The 25139-nt window shown below is 43.0% G+C and overlaps 1 long non-coding RNA gene across 1 annotated transcript in view; it reads right to left on the reverse strand.

Moving 5' to 3' along the window:
- LOC119931717 overlaps window positions 1-25139 on the reverse strand; it is a 56018-nt gene that overhangs the window by 17363 nt on the left and 13516 nt on the right. Inside the window, exons 2-3 of the long non-coding RNA XR_005452149.1 lie at window positions 14967-15073; window positions 638-800 (exon numbers count right to left, since the gene is read on the reverse strand). This is a non-coding gene — a long non-coding RNA (uncharacterized LOC119931717). The remainder of the gene's footprint in view (window positions 1-637; window positions 801-14966; window positions 15074-25139) is intronic.

Here is a 25139-nt window from a genome sequence, read left to right on the forward strand (position 1 = left end):
TACCTCATGCAATAGGAAGCACACTCCAGGAAACAGAGCACACCCCAAATAAATTGATAGTGGATTTCTCTCCTCAATTACCAGCTACGCATATCTTTAGAGAGCTTATGCGATCTGATGTGATCAGAAACCTAAGTGGGAGAACAGTGACAATACTGCTCTGAAAATCTATTACTGTTCCTGTTTCTGTATCTTAAATATTTTGCAATTCCCTAACAGGCAAAGAGCTTGGCTCTGAAAGGGAGTAATTCTAGCACCATGCATTCTTTTTTTCTGCTGTCTCTACTCTGAAAGGGCAGATTTCACACGGGGTTCTGGCTGAGAAGAGAGTAACATTCAGAGGCTGATAACAACTAGGGTCTTCCTATGTATCCAGAAACAGCAGGACGACTAACGGGAAAGGGAGGTTCCCGCTGTGATAGTCCAACTTGAAGCTTTCCCCAGCTTGAAGTGGCTCTTACACCCATTAGAGAAAGTTTAAATGTTCCCAACTGGGAAATCCCCCATTAGGTCATTTTAGAAGCACTGCCTTTTACAACAGCCTCCTCACCCTCCTAATGCTGTTACCGTTGAAACTTAACAACAGGTATATTTTAGGTTTTAACCAAAGCAATTACAGCATATTCCAAAATATTACCTGTTGGATGTATTAAGTGGTTGGCGGCTTTAAATATCCGCGGCCGGAACCGGTGATTTCATATGTAATGGTGTGAAGAAACAGACACAGATCCTTTGCATCGATGAAGTGCAGAAATAGATACAAATATATCCCCAGGCACACAGGAATGAAGCAGCGGGGCCTGTGGGAAGAACACGGGCCTAAGAGTTAGAGGACCTGGATTCTAATCCTGGCTCTGCCACTTGCCTGCCATGTGACAGTGGGCAACTCACTTAACTTCTCCAGGCCCTGGTTTTCTCATCTGTAAAAGTTCTCCCTCCTATTTAGACTATGAGCCCCAAGTGAGGCACGGACTGCATTTGATTTGCATACACTGAATCGTCCCCAGCATTGACTACAGTGCTTGGCATATAGTAAGTGCTTAACAAATACTAGAGTTATAATTAGGAGTGGTTTACCACCTTTAAAATAATTCCTGCTGTTTTTTTGGTAACCTAAGATGTTCAAACCCCAAGAAACATCATCTTTCATTTTAGCTTCCATCTCTCTTCACCTATCATTTGGCTTTTGGTAGGCAAGACTTTGAGGGGCTATGGGGAGATGCCACAGGTGATTTGAGCAGGAGCACCTGTTGGCATAGTAGTCAGGCAAATTCACCTGCTCCCAGCCCACCCACCCCAAAGTAGTGCTAAGCACTTCACCCTGCTTAAAGGGGTTATAGTTAATCTTTGTATTGTGTGTAGGGTTTGGGATACATTCCATATAAGATTACACCCCCACTCTGCTTAACACCAAATCTCCTTCTCCCTATTTTTGTCCAAACTCTTCAAATAGGTTGTACATAAATAATAAGGGAAGCAGTGAGTTCTAGTGGAAAGATCAGGGGCCTGGAAGTCAGAGGACCTGAGTTCTAGTCCCGTCTCCACCAATGGTCAGTTGTGTGACATTGGGCAAGACATTTAAATTCTCTGTGCCTCAGTTTTGTCATCAGTAAAATGGGGATTAAATCCTACTCCCTCCTACTTAGACTGTAAGCCCCATGTTGGGCAGGGACTGTGTATCTATCCCAGAGCTTAGTGCAAGGGTTGGCACATGATAGCACATAATAGGTACTATTACTATTATATTAGAGCACAGCTGTTAATTTTGAAAACAGCTGGAAGATCTGTTCTGGAAATATGGATGAGAGACGGGGTAGGAGGGAACTGGGGAGATAGTGGATATATTTTAGGGAGCTCACACCTAATGGCTTCATTTTGACAGCAAAGTCCTTGGCAAGATCGTCATGAGTGAGTTGTGGGGGTGGGGGAAATAAGGGTTTCAGGAGAGAGATAAATTTATGGAATGTTGGTGGGGTCAGTAGGTCTGGGAGCCAATGCAGGAGGGGAAGAGGGCAGAGTTATAACAGCTGAGGATGAATTTGAAATGGCAAAGATGTCTGGGTATCTGGATTTCCTCCCACAGCACTCCCCTTCAAGAGTGCAGGAGTGCTGGAATCATACTCTAGGGGTGATCCACGGCTGGGTGTTGGTGGTTTGGGAATGTCAGAGCGGTGGAGGGGTGAGGGAATTCAGTTTTATGGGGAGGGAAGAATTGAGTTTATGCATCAAAACAGGGAGCAGTTGGGCAGGGAATCCAAATCGGGCATGATCTTTCAATTAATCAATCAATCAATCAATGGCATTTATTGAGTACTTACCATGAAAAGGGCACTGTACTAAGCTCTTGAAGGAGTGCAATACGACAGAATTGGCAGACACATACCCTACCCCAACCAGTTTACTGTCTAGAGGCCTGTGATGAGTGAAAGGGGTCTAAAGATCGGAGCTGTCCATGTGGGGTGAGAACAGTTTTGCAGGAAGAAGGTGTTGGTGGAGGGAAGACAGGTTAGGAGGTTTTGGTTCTAGAGAGGGATTTCAGAATTAGTGAGAATAGAGGTGGTTAAAGTAATTAGTGATGATGAGATCCAGCATGTGTCTAAGTTGGTGAGTAGATGGAGTGGTTTGGAGCAGCTCAGCAGAATTCAGGAGTGAAAGGAAGAAAGAGGGATGAGGAACCATCAGGAATAGCCAAATGGATGTCAAAATCTCCAAGGATTAGAATTGGAAGGGAGGAGAGAAGGAATTGAGAAAGGTGTCAAAATTGCTCAGGCAATTGGAGTTGGGGTCAGTAATTTTAGTGGGTGATAGCGATAGATGATGTTGGCTCCAATGGAGGCAAGGTTAAAGGACAGAGGGGACCAATGGTTGAAAAAGGCACTGGGGCAGGCTGATTCCTCTTCCCTTCCTGGAGATTTGAGAGGAGCAGAAGAAGGTGAAAACCCTTTGAGAGAAGGATTGGCTTCAAGGAGGAGAAGGGACTAAGCAATAGGTCTAGCTTGAAGGTCACTTTGCCTATAATGGAGCAGGCATCCCAACACCTGCATTTAGATGGGGTGTAGCAGGGAACAGGAGAGGACTTGGTTTGAGGACAAGGGAAGGTTTGGATGGGACTGAGACTGGTTGTGATGCCCAGCATAAGGGCATTGTGGCTACAGCTGAAGACAACAACATGGGTGGAGTAAGTAGAGATGAAGTCCTGGAACTTCAAGGACACCCTTTCCCGCCCCTGGTGAGCAGCGACCGCAGCCTTCCATTGTTCTAAATGTTGAGAGGTTCATTACTGGTGCTGGCTGGTTTGGGAGGTGGAGAGTGGAGGGAGGTGGGGAGAGGATGGATTCCTGACTACAATTTTTCAGGATCAGAGGCTGCATTCCTACCTATTCACTCTCTTCTTCCATTACACTCCAGCCCACACTCTTCATAGCATCGTGTAGTGGATAGAGCATGGGCCTGGCAGTTAGAAGGTCATGGGTTCTAATCACAGCTTTGCCCCTTGCCTGCTGTGTGACATTGGACAAGTCACTTCACTTCACTGGGCCTCAGTTACCTCATCTCTAAAACGGGGATTAAGACTGTGAGCCCCATGTGGGACACTGACTGTGTCCAACTCATTCATTCATTCATTTATTCAATCGTATTTATTGAGTGCTTACTGTGTGCAGAGCACTGTACTAAGTGCTTGGGAAGTACAAGTCAGCACTTACTGTGTGCAGAGCACTGTACTAAGTGCTTGGAACAATTTGGCAACAGATAGAGACAATCCCTACCCAACAGCAGGCTCACAGTCTAGAAGGGGGAGACAGGCAACAAAACAAAACAAGTAGACAGGCATCAATAGCATAAAAATAAACATAATTATAAATATATTCACATCATTAATAAAATAAATAGAATAATAAATATGTACAAATATACACAAGTGTTGTGGGGTGGGGAAAGGGAAAGAGCAGACGGAGGGAGTCGGGGCTATGGAGAGGGGAGAAGGAGCGGAGAAAAAGGGGGGCTCAATCTGGGAAGGCCTCCTGGAGGAGGTGAGCTCTCAGTAGGGCTTTGAAGGGGGGAAGAGACTCAATTTGCTTGTACCCACTCCAGTGTTTAGTTAAGTGCCTGGCACATAGGTAGCATTTAACAAATACCACTGTTATTATTATTATTATTATTATGACATTTATTAAGCACTTACTATGTGCAAAGCACTGTTCTAAGCACTGGGGAGGTTACAAGTGATTAGGTTGTCCCAAGGAGGGGCTCACAGTCTTAATCCCCATTTTACAGATGAGGGAACTGAGGCCCAGAGAAGTTAAGTGACTTGTGCAGAGTCACACAGCTGACAGTTGGTGGAGCAGGATTTGAACACATGACCTCTGATTCCAAAGCCCAGGCTCTTTCCACTGAGCCACCTCTGCCCAGTTTTGTTTCTCTGGCTGCTCACACACTCCCTGTAACATCTCCCACTACACATCTGGCTGACTGCTGCTTTCCCCAACATCAAAGCCCTCCTGAAATCACACTTCCTCCTTGAGGCCTTCCCTGATTAATCTATAATCTTTACACCCTATTACCACCCCTACCCCCAAATGCCACTTCAGTCCTTCGGTGTCACATTCACAACCCCCATGTACTTATGTATACATTTTCTCTACCGTCTGACTTCCTCCTAGTTGACATACTGTGTCTGTCTCTCTTCTAGATTTTATGTTCTGGCAGGGGTTGCAAATATTTATTCTTTTGAATGCTCCTAATCATATTGCACACTACTCTGCACAAAGTAGGTGCTTCATCAATGCTATCGATTGTTTGATAATGTGGGCGTTTACAGATGTAAGTCAGTTCCTTCACAAGGGACAGAATCATGATGATGATGATTGTAATTGCTATCTCTAAGATTCTTCAGGAAATTGTTGGTGTCAGGTCTCAGCCCCTCTCTCCTACCCTGTGGGGATACTGTGGTAACGACTGTAAAGCAGATTTATGTCTTATATACAGCTCTGTTTGAAAATGCAATTACCAGTCCTCTGGGAAACTATTCCACCCTAACAGACTCGAAGCATCATCAAAAGTCCTTGAGTCAGTCTTATAGAAGCTGCTGTGCCCTGGTGACTTCTCTGGAAGCACATACACAAGAAGATCTGCAAATGATAACGACTTCCTTTGCAGAATCAGCAAAGTGCTGTGGACTAAAAATAAACTGGAAGGAAACTTAATTTATGCACCAGTCTGCACCAGAGAATCCTAACCCAAATCCAGAGATTTTTACTGAGGATCAGGAGCTGAAAGTTGTCACTGAACATTACTACCTGGGCAGCACATCATCCAATGATGCGTGAATAAACAGAGTAGTAGACAGTCTTAATGTATGTCATAAATTTGACAAAGTGTGGGGAATATTGAAGTGACTAAGCTTCAAGCTGTGCCAATCCAATCTTCCCAAAGGTCATGAGAATTACTGCTTTAGCCTTGAACATTTTCATCAGCATCACCTATGCCCTGCTTGTAACCTCAATGGCCAAAAAGGATCAAAGGCAACAAAGTCATGAACTGCAGACTACCAGCCTCCCAGCGATGCTCAGTACAACCTCAGCTCCACTGAGTTGGGCAAATGAAGAGGAGGAATGGCAACAGGATATCTAGACCACTGATGCGTGATCACCTGAAGTGGAAGTGGCCTGTTAGCGGTGAGGGTAGAGGATACATCTTAAAAATGCAGCACAACCTCAGATAATTTGGCAGAACTAGACAGACCAGCCTGGCATGAGAAAATTAAAAATGAGATGCCTCACTTTTTTTTTAATAGAATTTTTAAGCATTTACTATTGTGACACTATATTAAACACTGGAGTAGATGCTACATAATCAGATTGGATAGAGTCCCAATCCTACATGGGGCTCACAGTTTAAATTGGAGGGAGGAGGATTTAATCCCCAAGTTTCAGATGAGGTACCCGAGGTACAGATAAGTGACTTGTCCGAGATCACACAGCAGAGAAGTGGTGGGGGCAGGATTAGAACCCAGGCCCTCTGACTCCCACACCAGTGCTTTATCCACTTTTGGAACTGAGGGCTTGTGAAAACTAAAGTGACAAGAGGTGGATTGAAGACACTCAGGCACCATGGGCAGGGTTCAAATCTACCAGCTCTCCCAAGAGCTCAGTAAGGTTCTCTGCAACACTGTATGTGTTCAATAAATGCCACTGATTGATTGAAATAGGGAGTGCAACAAAAGAGAAAACAATCTGTAAGTGTGATTAGTGAGGAAGGGACTGTGAGCCATGCATCTGTCCTTTCAGACACTCACTTTACACACTGCCAAAATTTTCAGTTTAAGCTTTATCATTGAACATTAAAAAAAAAAAAAAACTGTCTACTTACCAGGATACCCCTCTGGGACTTACTAGAGCAGGCAAAGATGAATTACATGGTTAATAGCTCACCTCAGGTTTGAGCTTAAAATAATGCCTCCACCAGAGACTGCAGAACTACAGAGCTCTCACCACAATGTGTACGTGGACAAGAAGAACTCAAAGCACGCACTCATCATGAAAAGAGATTTGGAAGTAGCCTCCAAATTTACTGCCTTGAAATTATTTTCCCTTAAAGGGGCCTCTAGGCTCCCATGACTGCCCTTTATTGAAGAAACTGGTAATGAAGGCCACAAGGGAAAAGAGTGTAGGTGATAGTTGATGAGAAGCAACGTGGCTCAGTGCAAAGAGCACGGGTTTGGGAGACAGAGGTCATGAGTTCTAATCCCGACTCCGCCACTTGTCAGCTGTGTGACTTTGGGCAAGTCACTTAACTTCTCTGTGCCTCAGTTACCTCATCTGTAAAATGGGGATTAAGACTGTGAGCCCCATGTGGGACAACCTGATTACTTTGTATTCCCCCAGCACTTAGAACAGTGCTTTGCCCATAGTAAGTGCTTAACAAATACCATCATCATTATTATTAGGAAATTATATTGCTTCCTTCCATGTATTTCTCAGGTGCTGGAACAGACTGATCCAGTTTGTGGGAAGACCAGTTACTAGAAATGACAAACCCACAAATCATTCCAAGCATCAAAAATTATTTTTATCAAGATTACTTGAGTTCTTTGACTTGGCCACTATTGGCTTGGGAAACCCAACTTGAAATGTTCCTGCCTCTCCAATTAATTAATGATATGCAATGAGTTTGCTGCTTCTGGCCAGAGATGCTGAGAGTTCTCTTCAAGGTGAAATGTGCTCTTCTCATTGCTGAAAATGCAATGGGGGAGGTCAAAAGCACCGTGGCTTAATGGAAAGAGCACGGGCTTGGGAGTCAGAGGTCTTGGGTTCTAATCTCGGCTCTGCCACATGTCTGCTGTGTGACCTTGGGTAAGCCACTTAACTTCCCTAGGCCTCAGTTGCCTCATCTGCAAAATGGGGATTAAGACGGTGAGACGACCGTGGGGCAACCTGCTTACCTTGTATCTACCCCAGTGCTTAGAATAGTGCTTGGCACGTAGCACTGAATAGCATAATTTTTTTTAAGAATTCAGGCTGGAGCCCAGGAGGTGAGTTTATGTGTAGTTGGATTGCTAATCTCTGCTAGGCTCATTTATATTGAATCAAAAACTTCCACACCCACAAGAAGTTGAGGACACCTGCTGTGTCAAGATGAAATGTGTGGGGGGAAGTGCCAGCAGGCATGTGAACAGTGATTCTCTGAGTGGGAATTACGGATAATCACAGCAAGAAAATTGGTTAGTCTTAACCAAGATACTCCTTGATTGCCAAATAACAATAGTCATTGTGTTATTTGCTAAGCACTTACCCTCCACTCATCTCTCCCATTCAACACACATATGCCAGTTCCACCTTCACAATATCTCTAGAATCACCCCATCCCTCTCCAAACTCTACGCTGATCCAAGTACTTAGATCTCACTTTGATTACTGAATTAGCTGCCTCACTGAATTCCTTGCCTCTAGTCTCTCCCTTCACCAGTCAGTTCAATCCATCAATTGTATTTATTGAGCGCTTACCGTGTACAGAGCACTGTACTATGCACTTGGGGTAGTACAATATAACAGAATTGGTAGACACATTCCCTGCCCACAATGAGTTTACAGTCTACAGGTGAACACAGACATTGATATAAATAAATGAATTATGGATAGCTACACAATCATTCACATTTATTGAGCACTTACTGTGTGCAGTGCACTGTGCTAAACATTTGGGAGAGAAGCAGCATGGCCTAGGGGAAGGAGCATGGGCCTAGGAATCAGAACACCTGGGTTTTAATCCCTGCTCTGCCACTTGCCTGAATGTGACCTTGGACAAATGACTTCACTTCCCTGCCCTCTGTTACCTCACATGTAAATTGGGGATTAAGACTGTGAGCCCCATGTGGAATACGGATTATATCCAACAGATCATCTTGTATCTACCCAAGAGTTTAGCACAGTGCCAGGCACATAGTAAGCTCTTAAGAAATACCATAACTATTATTATTATTACTGTAATGAAACATATTTTATAGGCACATTCTCTGCCCACAGTGAGCTTACAGTTTAGAGTGGAAGACAGACATTAATATAAATGAATAAATTATGGATATGAACATAAATTCTGTGGGATTGAGGGAGGGGTGAAGAAAGGGAGCAAAACCAAGTGCAAGTGTGAGACAGAAGGGAGTGGGTAAAGAGTAAATGAAGGCTTAGTTGGGGAAGGGAAGGCCTCTCAGAGAAGTTATGCTTTTAATAGGCTTTCAAAGTGGCAAGAGTGATTATCAGATATGAAGAGGGAGGGTGTCCCAGACCAGAGGCAGGATGAGGGCAGCAGTTCAAAGTAGGTTGAGTAGATTGGTATTAGCTGAGCGAAGTACAGAGGGAGGAAGTTTGCAGATATTTAGATTGTGATCCCAAATGGGACAGAGACTTTATCCAGCCCTATTATCTTGTATTTACCCACGTTGCTGGGCATATAGCTTACCAAATACCACAATTATTTTTATCATTATTATTATTATAATTGTTTGTTGCAGTTGGTTGATAATGAAACAACAGAATATGCTAAAGGATGATGATCCTCATATCTTGTCAGTCCAAGACAGGAGAATCATTTTCAAGAGTAAGGAATGGTGTTTTGTTTAATGGTAGAATGCCTTTACTATGCCAATAAAACTAGGTAAGCATAGGAGAGACCAGTGTATCTCTTATAGTTGGACACTAGAAATTCAAATAGATGGAGGAGTCAGGAAAGGTTGTTTATATAGATCTTTATGTGCAAAAATGGAGCTCTTGAGATTGTGGGCTGCCTGTCCAGTTACCCAGCAGGCAGTCCTCTGAGTAGATACAGGGTGGGGGATGAGCACACAACACAAAGAAGCAGGCACACCCAGACTATTTCTGCTCTCCACATTGTTACAGATACTGTTTTCAAATGTGGAGGATCTGGAATTCCCCTACCCTAAGAGGAGATTGTTTTTTTCCAGTGGTTTTCAGTATGAATTTCTCTTTACTGAGTATGTGTGATTTTTCTATCGGGGAGTTGTTCAGTACATCAGTATTTATTGAGCACTTACTGCATGCAAAGCACTGTGCTAAGGGCCTGGGAGAGTATAATAGAAGTAGATATAATTCCAGTCCCCAACATGGTCCTTGTTGTGGCTTTGTAGGGGTGGTTCTTCATTTTTTGTTTACTCTCTCATTGTTCTTGGCAGTCTCTTAATGTGACATCACAGATCTGCTTTTTTTTTAAGGGTATTTGTTAAGTGCTTACTATGTGTCAAGACTGTTCTAAGCACTGGTGTAGATACAAGTTTGTCAGGTTGGGCCCAGTCCCTGTTCGCCATGGGGTTCACAGTTTAAAGTTGACAGGAGGGGGATTTAAACCCCATTTTATACTTGAGGTAACTGAGGCACAGAGAAATTAAGTGATTTGCTCAAGGTCACACAGCAAACAATTGGCAGAGCTGGGATTAGAACGCTCATCCTCTGACACCCAGGCCTGAGCTCCTTCCACTAGGCCATGCTGCTTTTGAAATTTCCCCCTTCCACCAGACCTCATCCTCCTCACCACTGAACCCACCCCACTTTCTAATATAGAACCATTTGTCCCCACTCTTCTTCCCTCCCTAATGGCTGTTCATTCATTCATTCATTCAATCAATCATATTTATTAAGCTCTTTCTGTGTGCAAAGCTCTGTACTTAGGGCTTGGGAGAGTACAATATAACAGTAAACAGACACATTCCCTTCCCACAATGAGCTTACAGTGTAGAGATGAGCTTACAGCCTATAGCGTACTGTCTTCAACAGTTTCTAATGGCTCCCTCTCCTCTGCCCTCAAACATGCCCATTCCTCAATCAATCAATCCATCAATCAATCAATCCCCTATAGTAAAAAAAACAACAAAGTAAAAAAAACAAATCCACTCTGGACTACTCTAACCATCCATCCATTTGTCCTTTCTACCATTCCTTTCCAATCCACTCAAGCAAATTGTATATCCCTGCTGACTTCCCTTTCTCTCCTCCAACTCTTTTCTCAGTCCTCAACTCCACTCTCTTCTGCCTGCCTCACTCCACTGAAGTTGGTCTTGCCAAGGACTGCAGTTAACTACTTCTTGTCAAAACTAATGCTAAATCAAATCTTCTTGCCTTTCCTCCTGGATCTCTCAGCAGCCTTTGGCAGAGTGAGCCATCCGCTTCTCCTGGAAACATTATCTAACCTTGATTTTACTGGCAATTATCTCCTAGATTTCCTCTTGCCTCTCTGACTAATCCTTTTCAGCCTCTTTCCTATTCTTCTCCTGCCTCCCACTCCTTAACCATGGGTAACCCTCAAGGTTCTGTCCTGGGTCCCTTTCTACTCTCAATTTACACTCATTCCTTTTGGTAGGTCATGAACTTCCACAACTCCAACTACCACCTCATCAATGTGGACAACTCCTGAATCTATCTCACTAACCCTGACCTCTCTCTTCTCTTCAATTCACATTTCCTCCTGCTTCCAGGACTTCTGTATGTGGATATCCAGCTCCAGATGTCCCAAAACTGTTCTCATCTTCCCTCCCAAATCCTCTCTCTACCTAACTCTGCCATCGCAATCAACAATATCACCAATCTCTCTAGCTCTCAAATCTTAATGTTATCCTCAACTACCCCCTCTCAACCTCCATCTTTAGCCTGTTGCCACATTCTGCAAATGTTTCCTTCACAACATTTCCTGGATTTACCCTTTCCTCTCCATCCAACCAACCACTATCCTGGTACAGGAACTCATAAATTCCTGGCTTGACTACTGCATCAGCCTCGTCAATGATCCTTGCCTCTAGTTTCTCCCATCTCAAGTCCGTACTTCACATTGCTATCTGGATCATTTTTCTGAAAGGTTATTCTGCACACATCTCTCCATTCCTCAGAAAACCCCACTGATTGCCTCTTCCTCCAACTCCTGACTTTAAAGCACTAAATCAGCACTCTCCCTCCTACTTACCTATCCTTCTGGATAATCTTCTCAGACTCTTCATTCCTCTCAAGCTTACTTACCTAATGTACCTCTGACCTCACTCCTGCCTGATATTCTCTCCCCCTTTGTAAGTAACTGATGACTGTTCTCCCCATTTTCAAAGCTGTTCCAAAATTCCAACTGTCCAGGAGGCCTTTCCTAATTAATCTCAAATCTCATTCATTCAGTCATTCAATCATATTTATTGAGCACTTCCTGTGTGCAGAGCACTGTATTAAGCTCTTGGGAAGTACAAGTTGGCAACATATAGAGATGGTCCCTACCCAACAGCGGGCTCCCCACTTTATAGGCCCCCAAGTTACAATTCAACACTTTCACCCCATTTAAGCACTAAAATACACCCACGGTAGCACTTAGGGCCGTACTTTATATAGTCCATTATTTCCTTATTTCTATAGTTTTTGACTGTCTCCCCTACTAAATTATAAACTCTTCTAGGGCAGAGAACATGTATATTAATAGTTACCATACTCTCCCAAGCATTTTGTATAGTGTTCTGCACACAGTAGATGCTCAATACATGCTATTGGTAGATTGACTGGGTTTGGGAAGTAAATCCCAAATTGTTTTTGTGTAGATGAAGCTTTTCATTTTGACCAATCTGATGCTTCCTCCATTCCTGGATAGAAGAGCAACTGATGAAGCAGTGTGGCCTAGTGAAAATCAATCAATCAATCAATCATATTTATTGAGTGCTTACTGTGTGCGGAGCACTGTACTAAGCACTTGGGAAGTACAAGTTGGCAACATATAGAGACAGTCCCTACCCAACAGTGGGCTCACAGTCTAGAAGGGGGAGACAGAGAACAAAACCAAACATATTAACAAAATAAAATAAATAGAATAGATATGTACAAGTAAAATAAATAAATAAATAGAGTAATAAATATGTACAAACATATATACAGGTGCTGTGGGGAAGGGAAGGAGGTAAGACGGTGGGGATGGAGAGGGGGAGGAAGGGGAGAGGAAGGAGGGGGCTCAGTCTGGGAAGGCCTCCTGGAGGAGGTGAGCTCTCAGTAGGGCCTTGAAGGGAGGAAGAGAGCTAGCTTGGCAGATGTGGGGAGGAAGGGCATTCCAGGCCAGAGGGATGACGTGGGCCGGGGGTCAATGGCGGGACAGGCGAGAATGAGGCAAGGTGAGGAGATTAGCGGCAGAGGAGCGGAGGGTCTGCTCCTCTGATTTACTCTGATTTACTCAGTCTGATTTATTGAAGGCTGAAGGAGAAAGTCCAAGTAGGGGCTCAAGGAAAAATTTCTTTCTCCTCTGCCCAAGGCAAAGTGGGCTGGAATTTTTCTCCTAGTTGATCCTGAAACACTTCTGACCTCCTTTTAAGAGAACAACTCAGCCACAGAGGTAGACCAGCCAGCAGAAGTTATTAGAGACTCATGGTAAACTCAACTGCAGGGGAAAAAAAACCCTCAACATTTGTATTTTGAAAACATATCTCTTTTCGCCAGCAGTGGCAACTCATCTCCGATCTGATGTTCATTTCTCAAATTTGAATTCTCCTTATCTCCAATTGCAATGAAAAGCTGACCTGAAAAGTATCAGGACTCTTGGTTGTTCCAAATAACAAAATAAATATAATATTTAACTTTCATATCTTCTTCCTCTCACAGTTTGGGATTATTTCCTTCCATAATGGTCCTGGTTCCTCAAAGAGAGTTTTGAGAAAAGTATTTTTCATTTGGGAGCCCAATAATGAATCACACAGACAAAGTCACTTGCAACAGCCGTCTCCTCTCGTGCAACTACAAGAAAAATTGGGAGTTAAGAGACTTAGTCTTCACAAACCTCATGATATTGAAATTACTCACACAGACAAGAACTAAAATAGAAAAATCAGAGAGGTTTGAAATGAAAGAATGGCTGATGATCAGTGAACAGAATAGGTCCTTGTTTTGTTTTGATTGTGTTATTTGCTGGAATTGCTTGCCTGAACTCAAAGTGGCCTTATAGATGTGAAGTAATTGATAGTCAGGGTTTAAACTCTTGGGTGAAGTATTTGCCACAGAAAAATACAGTGAAATTGAATACAATTTTGAGGTGTCAGTGATGCCACACAGACTCCTGGCGAGCATCACATCTCTGCTTTTTCCTGCACAGATGCATTGACAAAAAGTGTCACCAACTACTTATCGCCCATGGAACTGGTAGGTCCCTCCCTAGGAAGGGAGCAGTTTCTGGACACATCTGACGTAAACTGAGGATTGAATCTCGACTGGTTAGAACAGTTCTCTGTCCCCAAGAGCCAGCTTCCTAGATCACCTCACGACAGCACCTGCATCTAAAAACACAACCAGCTGGCCGCACAAACGGATTACTGGATTGCATGCTGAAAGCGTACTCAAGAGAGAAACGAGGAAAAAAAAAATGGTATTCATTTGCACAGACCAAACAACTGGTACATTTTGCGCCATCCAATTAAATGGTTCTATTTGCTGAGTTTCTGCTGGTTCGTATGATCTTAGGTCTCTAGGGCTTTTCTCTCTCTCATTTTTTTTGTTGAAGGGGAAAGATTATGTTTTATTTATTTGCCCTATTATTTGAGACAAAGAGACTATTATCAGAAGTATTCGAAATTTTTACTGAAGTAAAAATGTAGCCCTTGGAGTAAGGATGTTTTTGAGATCTAACATAGGCAAGTGACAAAACACAAATGCTGATTTGGAAATGACAGTGAGAAGCCCTGTGGCTGGAGTAAAGTTTTCAATCAGGTGAAAGGGTGGGCTACAGCAAACAGTTCTGTCACCCCAGTTTGCTTGGGTTTTTGAGATGCAATGTGCTTATTGGTATCTTTTTTTCCTGTGAAATAAGGTCCTCCAGCATGGCTGCCTGCTTCTTCTTCTGCTCAGTTGCTGATTCTTGTTTGCCTCCTTTTTATTTGTTCTGATCTGCTGAGTACTTTTAAGATTTATATAAGCTGTCCAACACCAAAAGGGAGGACACTTGGCAACACTCTATGATCTCCAAAGCAATAAAACCACAGAGTTAGCCCTCTAGCAGGCTAGATTAGCCCCAGAATAACACTTCCAGACATGCAGAGGTCTTAAACTCAGTGGTTTGGATGGGGATTCTGTGTACAGAGGGCAAAGTACTGCACACAGATCCGAGTTTAGATCGTTAAATGGAGAAAGAAGAGCCTTGTTTCTCCACATACGGCAGGGATGATTTCTCTCTTCTGAGGAGAATTTTTTGGTTCCTGTGAAGGCACTAATGCTAGGAAAAGTCCAGGGAAAACATGAAAAAGACAGACCAGCAGCTAGATTGGTAGAAACCATAACAACCATAACGGAAGAACTATTAGAAAGGTTGTTGATTATGGCAGAGGACAGGACGTTTTGGAGAAAGTATATCCATGGAGCTGCTGTGAATTGGAAACGACTCAAAGACACTTAATAATAATAAAATGCTGTTTCTTTCATTCTCCTAAACCCGCCCCGGGTAGATTGGACATTTCATCTTACCTCCGTGCCCTCCAATTTCATTCTCCCTAGTTTTCTCTTCCCCTTTCCTGTCCCCCAGTTCATTCTTCTTTTCCCTGCTTCTCAAGCTTCAGGCAGCAGTTTGACTCCTGTCATAAAAGAGTTGAGAGAGAGGCAGAGAGAGGTAAAGGAAAAGAAGATGAGAGCCAAGGGAAAATAGTCCCCAGGCTCATTCAAACCAGTGGCAAGGCTGATGTGCTGATATCTGAGACTCTGGATCAAAGTAATTCATGGAGCTAGTAACATCATTAGTTTTTCTGTCTGCAGATACATATTTATGGAAGAGATTGATTTTTCCCAGATGGATTCAAATAAAAGATGGCACTTAACCCGTATTATTATTATTATTATTATTGTCATTATTATCCTCTTCTGAAATACATTGGTCATGTTTTTATAGCTAAAGCTGATTTTTTTAACCTAGTCCAAATGAAATCTCCCTATGTTTCCTTTGATATATTAATTTCTGAAACTTATTTATTGCACACTCCTGGCACTCAAATACTGTTGAGGATAATCTACCTTGTAATGCAGCATTTTTTCTAGAATGAAAACTGCTGGAGGATGTTTGGCATCAGTTGTTTAATAGTACTTGTTAAGTACTTACTATGTGCTGGGCACTGTACTAAGTGCTGTGGTAGATACAAGTGAATCAGTTTGGACACTGGAAGTGACTTGCCCAAGGTCACACAGAAGATAAGTGGTGGAGTCAGGATTAGAACCCAGGTCCTTCTGACTCCCAACCCTGTGCTCCATCTATTAGAACACACTACTTCTCTCTGCTTCTCATTCTCTTTTCATCTTCTTTTCACTTCCATCTTATTTAAGTCCAAGGGCTTTCTTGATTGTTTTTGTCAAAAATGGAATTCTAACTCACCAAATTAGAGATGAACAGCATCATGTCCTGCTGCAATTCTGAAACCTTTGGTTGCCCAGGGAGTCTTGGGAAAGAACGCAGTTGATCTGTGATGGCAAGGTTCACTCCTGCCTTCCCACTCTATTGTGTTTTCCCAAGCAAAGCACTCAGTACAGTGCTCAGCACATGATTAGTGCTCATGATTAAATAACAACGGACTGACTGACTAAGGTCTCTGAAGGAGGATCTGCAGTAAATGAGTCTGGATAACAATTGCAACAAGGCTATTTCCCCTTATCCTTTGATTTCACCTCCACAGGTTCAGCAACAGGGAAAACTGGCAGAGCCTACTCGTGGGGAGTTCAAAAGCAGCAACTTCAATGCTTTGGGGAAAAATATTGACTCTGCATCTGAAATGAGAGATAACTAGCAAGTAAAGAAAAGACCCAACCTCACATCCTTCAACTCCCGGAAAACAAGCCAGGGCCCAAAATAATCAAACTCCTGGTAAGGCGTGGGAGTTATTTTACCTCAGTTTTTACTGCAAAATACCATTTATTTTGGATGTTATGAAATGCTGGTGGGTGAGTTTGTTCTTTCTACCCAGTGCTTCAAGTACCCCATAAAGATAGACCACTAGGGTTTTCTTCAAAAGAATCTTCAGGTCAGTAATATAAAGCACAAGGCTGCAGCTTCACCTCAAAGTTAATGAAACTGCCATTCTTGTCTACTACTTGTTGCCCATCATTCACAAATGGGATTCATTAAAAGGAACATCTCTCCAATGAGATTGTAGAAAGCTTTTGCCCACTAAGTCTCACCTGAGGAGTAGGCTCGTTGGGTGTGACATTATGGCTATATCATAATTTGTATTTTTTAATGAAAAACTCCTCAAGGGAAAACATGAGGCTTAACTTTGATGCGGTAGGACCGAAAAGATATGATTAGCTTCATAGGCCTGAAAAGATGTAGATTTCTTCATAGTCTAAAAGGATCCATAACGTGAGCTGCCTGAGTGGAGAGTTGAGGTAATTATTCAAGTGAGAGGTGAGGAGACAGCATTGAGGCCAAACAAAGGGTATTTTTGGTCCAAATTATCCAGGTATGTTGTTTCCCTTAATTGATTTCACTGGAGAATTGTCAAGGTTCCACTTCATTAGGCCTAGGTACGAGGAGCCACCATGTGCTCAGTATTGAAGCCATTGAAGGCACAGTCAGGAACAGGAACAAGGTGTGAGGAACCATTTCCAGCAGAGCTTCAGCTTTTTAGAAACCTAACCCAGAAGCTCAAATTGTTTCTCTAGCCAGTAGTTCAATGTGTAAAAGAAGGTTCTATGCAAATTTTCTGGAAATATCGCCAGTTACTGTGATTCAAGTCAAGTCCCTGCTGCTAATTACGCAGGCATTTTGCTAAAGGTAGTAAAGAGGAATCATTCACATGTCCTTAGAGGCTTCCGAATCATTCGGTATTCATGGTAAATATATCAGTGAGCTTCAAAAGAGAATCATTTAAAACAAAGCCTGGTCAGCTGTTTAATAATTTACCGATAGCGACAGTGGGGAGAATATCTAATAACCAGGGAAATTGGTTTCAAACAGAAAATAGATTCATGTTAGAGGAGTTGGAGAAAAAAATGAGAAACCATTATTATTATTAGGAAAGAAATATTCGGCTATTGTGTCAGGACCAGATTACTTTATGAGTACTGAACTATAAAATGTGAGAAAACGATTGGATTATCCTGTTCATTTATATCATATAATATTTACCTAACACTAAGATCTCTTTCTGCAGAGGGTAGACAACTCACACTAAACATCCTTGCATACTTTCATTAAATAGGGAAGCACACAGGGTATGACTCTGGGAGAGTTGGGTGTCCTAGGGAGTTTGGGGGGTTTGTCTTGGCAACCCTGGCCTGGGCCGTGGCTAATCCATTTCTTGTGGAACACCAAATCCAACAAGTCCAGACTATGCGGGCCCACAGGCTATGTACTCCTGTTTTGTTTTCTAAAGAAGCTGAGGTAACTGAGAAGAACCAGATGTTCTGCCTCAGATCTCAAGCTTGCAGACCTGTCTTTTGCCAGACTGACTCCCAGGCCTAGTGGAAAAATCACGGGCCTGGGTCTCAAAGCAGCTGCGTTCCAATTCCATTTCCAGTACTTGTCTGCTGTTTGACTTGTACAAGTCACTTAACTTCTCTGTGACTCGGTTATCTCATCAGTAAAATGGGGATTAAATCCCTCTCCCTCTGACATAGATTATGAGCCCCATGTAGGGCAGGGAGTATGTTCAACCTGATTATCTTGTGTCCAGCCCATAGTTTAGAACAGTGCTTGACACATAGTAAGTACTTAAAAAGAATTGTAATTATTAACAAATATAATAATAATAATAATAATAATAATGATAAAACTGACATGCTCCCTTTATTCATCCCCCTTCCAGCCCCACAGCACTTATGTGTGTATCTATTATTAATTTATTTATGCTAATGTGTGTCTCCCCCTCTAGATTGTAAGCTCACTGTGGGAAGGGAATGTGTCCGTTTATTGTTATGTTGTGCTCCCCCAAGTTCTTAGTACAGACAATCCTCTGGACACAATAAGTGCTTAATAAGTATGAATAAATGAATGAATGAATAAATGGTATTTGGTAAATTCTTACTAGGTGCCTAGAACTGTACTGTACAAAATAGTCAGATAATAATAATAATAAGAAGAAGAAGAAGAATGGTATTTGTTAAGCCCTTACTATGTGCCAAGCACTGTTCTAAGTGTTGGGTTAGATACAAAGTAATCAGGTTGTCCCAAGTGGGGCATACAGTCTTAATCCCCATTTTACAGATGAGGTAACTGAGGCACAGAGAAGTTAAGTGACTTTCCCAAAGTCACACAGCTAAGTGGCAGAGCTGGGATTAGAACCCATGACCTCTGACTCGCAAGCCTGTGTTCTTTCCATTAAGCTACGTTGACACTGTACCTGGCCCACACAGGGCTCATGGTCTAAATGGGAGGGAGAACAGGCATTTAGTCTCCAGTTTACAGGTGCAGAAACTGAGGTACCGACGTTAAGTGACTTGACCGAGATCATACAGCAGGCAGGTGCAGAGCAGAATTAGAACCCAGCACCTCTGACTCCCAGGCCGATTGTCTTCCCACTAGACCACCCTGCTTCTCAGTTTAAAGCAGGTTCTGTAGAAGGCTACCACATAGTAACTGCCTTTACACACATTCCAATACTAATAAATAAAGTATGATATTTAAAGGTCTTGGAAACAGTAAAGGCAAACATGAAAATGGAGTCATTTAGCAGCACCCTTGGTCTTGTCCTCTGATTCTTAAACTGCCTTTTCTCACTGCTTCTTTGTGATCATAGAAAAATCAGTCTTCCAGTTCAGGAAAATTTGGGCACTGCATTTACATCCAAAGGGATGATTTTGGGTTGTATTCTCAGTGCTAACCTGCAAGCCTGTTGTCTAATGGAGGAACAATCAATCCATCAGTAATACTTATTGAGCACCTACTGTGTGCAAAGCACTGTCCTAAGTGCTTGGGATAGTACAATAAAGGTAGTAGACATGATCCCTGCTCTCAAGGATCTTACAGGCTAGTCGGGGAGACAGGTATTAAAATAGTGTGCAGATGGGAGAAATTAGGAAAAATGGGTATATATGAGTTCTAAATTAATAGGCCACATAAAGGTTGTACACTATGTGTTGCAGGTAGTCATGTGTTTTGAAACAGTAGCTGCAGGGGACATAACCCAGAAAGATGATAAAGGAATGAGGCAAAGTCTCCTAGAGGAGGTGTAATTTCAGGAAGACTCTGAAGGTGGGGAGAGCTTGGTTTGGCAGGCCTGAATGTGGAGGGAATGCCAGTCAGAACCACGATGGATTAGCACATTTTGCACTACCATATGTTAGTACCAAGCGCTTAGTACAGTGCTCTGCACACAGTAAGTGCTCAATAAATATGATTGAATGAATGAATGAATGGTGAACTCTGTCAAGACAGTACGATAAATGGGCTGCTAATATCAGCTCCTGATTGAAAGTCTTCACAGTTGTGATTATGAAGTGGCCTGATCTTGTGGTCAGGGGAGAGAGAGAGAGAGAGAGAGAGAGAGAGAGAGAGAGAGAGAGAGAGAGAGAGAGAGAGAGAGAGAGAGAGAGTGTGTTCGCGCGCACTCTCGATGGGGGGGGGGGGGGGGGTGCGGCAGGGAAGGGAAGTAAGACTTTCCCTGGGAGGTGACCCTGGCTGCTGGGCAGGGTGAGGGGGTGTTGTCTGTCCTGGGACATGTGTGGATTGTTGGGGAAGGGAACAGAACCACAGGGCACACCCTGCTACAAGATCTCTTTCCTAGAGCTGCCTCATGTGACAGGAGTGGGGACGAGGGGGCAAGGGATTGAGGGGCTCATGTGGATTGAGGGGACAGGGAACAGACCAGGGAGTGTTTGGCCAGCTCTGAGCTGTCTTGCCCTGATGTACAGGCCAGGGGGGCAGTGTCTGCCTGGGGACAGGGTGAAATATGGACTGAACAGGAGAGAGAAAGGAGTCAGGGAGACAATGAGGAGGAGGCTGATGCAGTAGTCAAGCAGGCATATGACATGTAGCGATGGTGGCCAGCACTGCAAAATGACCTGCAGTAAAGATGGATGCAATCTGTGGTCACAGAACAGAATATCTCTTAGATCTCAACAGTGGAAAGAATAACTGTGTTCTCACTACCTTGTTAAGGCATTGATGCATATGATACTCAGAGTACCTTATTATGGGTTGGGGAGATTCTTTTCCTCTTTTCTGAGGAATCCAGAGGAAAAATGAAAAGCAACAAATGAAAAACAAAGAACAATATGGGTGGCCAAAAACACAGACCACTGCCCCCTGCACAGCTAGACAGGCCAAAGCAGAAAACTGTAGCAGCATCAGAGCAGGGTGTATGCAGGCATGGATGGATGTTTCAGGGAGCAGGCCCGTGACGCCTGATTTCTTCCTCAGGGCAATAGTCTCATAGCAAACATTCCCCCCAACCCTAACTGCTACCATTCTGATGAGAAAAGACCCCTCAAAACAAGGTGTATCCAGCTCCCACTTCTACCTTCCTCCATCTCACCTTCAGCAGTCAGTCCCATCTCACCCAGAGCTGGGATGTCAATTCCTTCTCCAACCAGTCCAGGACTGACGTCCTCACACTGTACACTGTTCAGAGGCGGAACGGTATGGAGTCGTGTGTGTGAACGTTGAAGGGATAGGATGAAAAAACTTGAAAACTCACTCTTTTGTTTGCCAAATCAGCCAGAAAACAGGAGTAGGGGGAGCATGATTCTCCAAGAGGCTCCCTTTTCTGAGTCGGGCCAGTGGAAGGACACATTCAAAAGAGAAATGGCTAGCCTTCCTGTTGTCTGGATTCAGTCTGTACATACCTCAGTGAGATTCTCACTTTCAGTGAAGAAAATATTGGCATTTAAAAGCGGTTTGGTAATGGAGCTGCCAATTCACACAGCAAAAGAGCAGGAAAGCCAAAATTACATTTAAGATCATAATTCTCAACACAGAGCAGCAGCATGGCCTAGTGGTTAGATCATGAGCCTAGGAGTCAGAAGAATCTGGGTTCTAATTCTTGCTTTACCACTTATCTGCTGTGGGACTTTGGGCAAGTGATTTCACTTCTCTGTGCCTCAGTGACCTCATCTGTAAAATGGGGATTAAGACTGTAAATTCCATGTAGGATATGGACCATGTTCAACCTGACTAGCTTGTGTTTTCCCCAGAGCTTAGAACAGTGCCAGCAACATAACAAGTGCTTAACAAATATCATAAAAACAAACAACGAAACTGAACTTCAGATCCCAATCCATGCTAGCTGAGAGGTATAATAATAATAATAATAATAATAATAATAGTAATAGCATTTATTAAGCGCTTACTATGTGCAAAGCACTGTTCTAAGCGCTGGGGAGGTTACAAGTTGATCAGGTTGTCCCACGGGGAGCTCAAAGTCTTAATCCCCATTTTACAGATGAGGTAACTGAGGCCCAGAGAAGTTAAGTGACTTGCCCAAAGTCACACAGCTGACAATTGGCAGAGCTGGGATTTGAACCCCTGACCTCTGACTCCAAAGCCCGTGCTCTTTCCACTGAGCCACGCTGCTGCTTCTATGATGGGGAAAGGGAACCTGGCTTCCTCAGAATCCCCGTTTTTCCTTTCCTTGGGTTAAACCAGGATAAGGAAGTCGAAGAAAAATCAAAAAACCAAAAAACATGAAAAGAGAGAGGGCTTACCCTGCTTGCTACCCTCCTGCTGTCTAATCCTGAATCAACAAGATAATTTGCATTTGCTCTCACTGTGGATTGGATGACTTCCGTCTTTTCCTTTGCTCCACGACTTCCTTCTTTCCCTTTGCTCCACGACTTCCTTCTTTCCCTTTGCTCCACAAGCCATCTGCTTGCCAACAACCACGGTCAATTGTCCCATCATGATTAGTGTCTTCTGCCACTAGTCTTACCAATATCTACAGCATGAATCTCTTACAAGGACAGAGGCCAAAAGTTCCCCAGAAGTACCTAATTCTCCTTTCATGACTCAAAAAGGGGAAAAAAGAGAACAAGATGTAAGGAACAAAATGGCACAATTATCTCCTAATCACATAGGTTAACAGATGATTGGTTTAGCTATATCCAGACTTTGGAATTATATCTTTAGTTCCACTTGTTAGAATGGAAATTCTGAGGGCTATCAATCTTTCTGCTTCAGGACATGTATACTGATTACTCACTTGAATGAGGATAAAACATACCCCATTCCACCTACATCAACCATCAGACTACAGAATTGCAGAAATTTTCAACCTTCTTTTAGAAGAATGGAAACATTCACTAGGACGGGAAGCAGGCTATCAGGTAAGACAAACCTTTGGTCTGTTCTTGTTTTTTTCCTTTTAATATCTGTTAAGTATTTACAATGTGTCAAGCGCTGCACTGGTGAGATACAAGTTAATCAGGCCAGATATAAGCCCTGTCCCACATGGGGCTCACAGTTGAAGTAGGAGAGAGTGCAGGTATTGAATTCCCATTTTTCAATTGAGGAAGCTGAGGCCCAGAGACGTTAAGTGGCTTGCCCAAGGTCACACAACAGGAAAGTGGCGGATCCAAGATTAGAAGCCAGGGCCTCTGATTCCCAGGCCCGTGCTTTATCCACTAAGCCATGCTGCTTCCTGGTAATTTTACATTCTTAATGTAGATTGGGTGCAGTATGTGTACAGCTTGCCTTTTGGTATTGAAGGTGACACTACTGGTGGAGAGATTTTTTTTTAAATTAGATTGTTAGCTCCTCAAGGATAGTGGTTATGTTTCCAAATGGTCAATGGTCAATAAATACCGTAACTATAGTGTCTGCTTACAGTAAGCTCTTAGTAAATACTGATGATGATGATGATCGTTGAGTGTGAGCCATAGCAAATAATGGCCCAGAATTCCTTCAAAATGATGTGTACATAAGAATTGATTTTTGCTGTACATTCATTACTCACAGCTCTTGGAACTATTTTTATTTCTCCTGCTTGATGATTTTCCCAAAGCCTTTTGCACAGGACACAAGCCAGTCTTGATAATATGGTTGAGAACTCAGTAGATTAGTCCAGGAGAGTGGTTTCAGAAGCAGGAGGAAGATGTATTTCTTGCTTTCCTGGAAAACAACCCAGAAATCTTTCCAGCTTTGGTACTCCTTAAGCCCTTTGATATTCACCCCCAGCCCCACAGCCCTTATGTACCAATATGCCTATAACTTATTTGAATGTCTGTCTCCCCTTTTAGTCTGCTAGGTCCTTTTGGGCAGGGATTGTGTCTACCTACTCTTTTATAACCTTGTTTCTCATTCCTGACAAAGCGTTCACTCGAAAAGAGCCATTCCCTTATTGATAGCAGCATGTCATGCCAGTCAATCCTTACCACTGGATTCCCAGCTTTCAGCTCAGATGCATCATCGTCTGAGGCTTTGTTTTACCGTGTCCTTAAAATGCTCCCTCTGCCCACCTTGCTTTTAGTTTCCCAGATTCAGCTCCCCGTACAGTAGTTGTTTGTGTCTGCTGCCATTGCTTATTCTCTTCGTGCATCCCACCTAGTGTAGCTGTTTTAAAGGTGAGCAGAAATTTGATGCTGCTATGGTATTTAACAAACTACATTCTCCCTTTGGAGGCAGGAGGGAAATTTGACCACCCTGTTTTCCCTGCACCCTAGAATCCTCTTCTCCATCCAGACCAGCATCATATCACAATTAGAATACTATATCAGTCCTCCCACTGATCCACTGATATCCCAACCTCCACGTAGTCAATAAGGTGCCCCTACTTTGATCTGAAATATATCCAAGATACCAGCCTCTTTTTCAGTAAGTAAAAAACTGTGATGGTGATTACAGGCTGATGTTTAATTCATTAATCCCATGTTGTCAAGTGTGGTTTAGTGGAAAGGGCACAGGCTTGGGAGTCAGAGGTCATGGGTTTGAATCCCAACTCCACCACTTGTCAACTGTGTGACCTTGGGCAAACCACTTAACTTCTTTGTGCCTCAGTTACCTCATCTGTAAAATGGGGATTAAGACTATGAGCCCCATGTGAGACAACCTGATCACCTTGTATCCCTCCCAGTTCTTAGAACAGTGCTTTGCATATAATGCATAACAAATACCATTATTATTATTATTATTATTATATTAATGTCTGTCTACCCCTCTAGACTCTTCCTGGGCAGGGAACATATCTGCTGATTTGTTGTATAGTGCTTCCCCAAGTACTTAGTACAGTGCTCTGCACATAGCAAGGACTCAATAAAATAGGATTGATTGATTTATTGTCCAATGAGTATTCTCCACATTTCAACATCACTGTTCATGGTTACATTGGAATTGCCCGTGAGAACTGGCTTCTCAGATATGAGTGCCACTGTGATGAATCTACCTAGGTAGAACCTCTCCTTCTCTTCATTGGTACCTGTGAAGTACCTTTTTAGACTGTGAGCCCACTGTTGGGTAGGGACTGTCTCTATATGTTGCCAATTTGTACTTCCCAAGCGCTTAGTACAGTGCTCTGCACATAGTAAGCGCTCAATAAATACGATTGATGATGATGATGATACCTGTCTTGGTGGGAGCATCAGCACTGATGATTGTGATCTAATACCTCTTTTTAGCCCCTCTCTGAATCTCACCTGGAGAGTTTCCAGTACTCTACTGGTCTCAGCTACAGGAGGGAGAGTCAAGCAGAGGTATAACCATTCCATTCCTAACTTGGGCAGTTGTTA

This window comes from Tachyglossus aculeatus, chromosome 8, assembly GCF_015852505.1.
Source record: "Tachyglossus aculeatus isolate mTacAcu1 chromosome 8, mTacAcu1.pri, whole genome shotgun sequence".
In the NCBI taxonomy this organism is placed as follows: domain Eukaryota; kingdom Metazoa; phylum Chordata; class Mammalia; order Monotremata; family Tachyglossidae; genus Tachyglossus; species Tachyglossus aculeatus.